Source organism: Tarenaya hassleriana, unplaced genomic scaffold (genome assembly GCF_000463585.1).
Source record: "Tarenaya hassleriana unplaced genomic scaffold, ASM46358v1 Cleome143, whole genome shotgun sequence".
Taxonomy (NCBI): Eukaryota; Viridiplantae; Streptophyta; class Magnoliopsida; order Brassicales; family Cleomaceae; genus Tarenaya; species Tarenaya hassleriana.
Window position 1 is genome coordinate 65,713 of NW_010964852.1, and position 306 is coordinate 66,018.

Below are 306 nucleotides of genomic sequence, written 5' to 3' on the forward strand. Positions count from 1 at the left end.
AAAAAAAAGAAAAAAAAAATAATACAGGGTTGGTCCGCCGGACCAGGAATGGTCCGCGGCGGACCAACCGCTCAGCCGGAGTGGGGACCGGACGGGCGGACTGGGAGAAGTTTTCAAAAAAAAAATAAACTGACCCCGGTCCGGCGGACCAGGAATTGGTCCGGCGGACCGGGAATAACAGATTCCACAACTTGTCAACTTGCCACCTTGGGACGCGGAATTCGCCCATTCCGGGGCCCGCTCTCCGTCCAGCCGCCTCCCACACCTCGAGGACGTTGCAGGCTCGCCTATGGGCTTGGGCTTGAG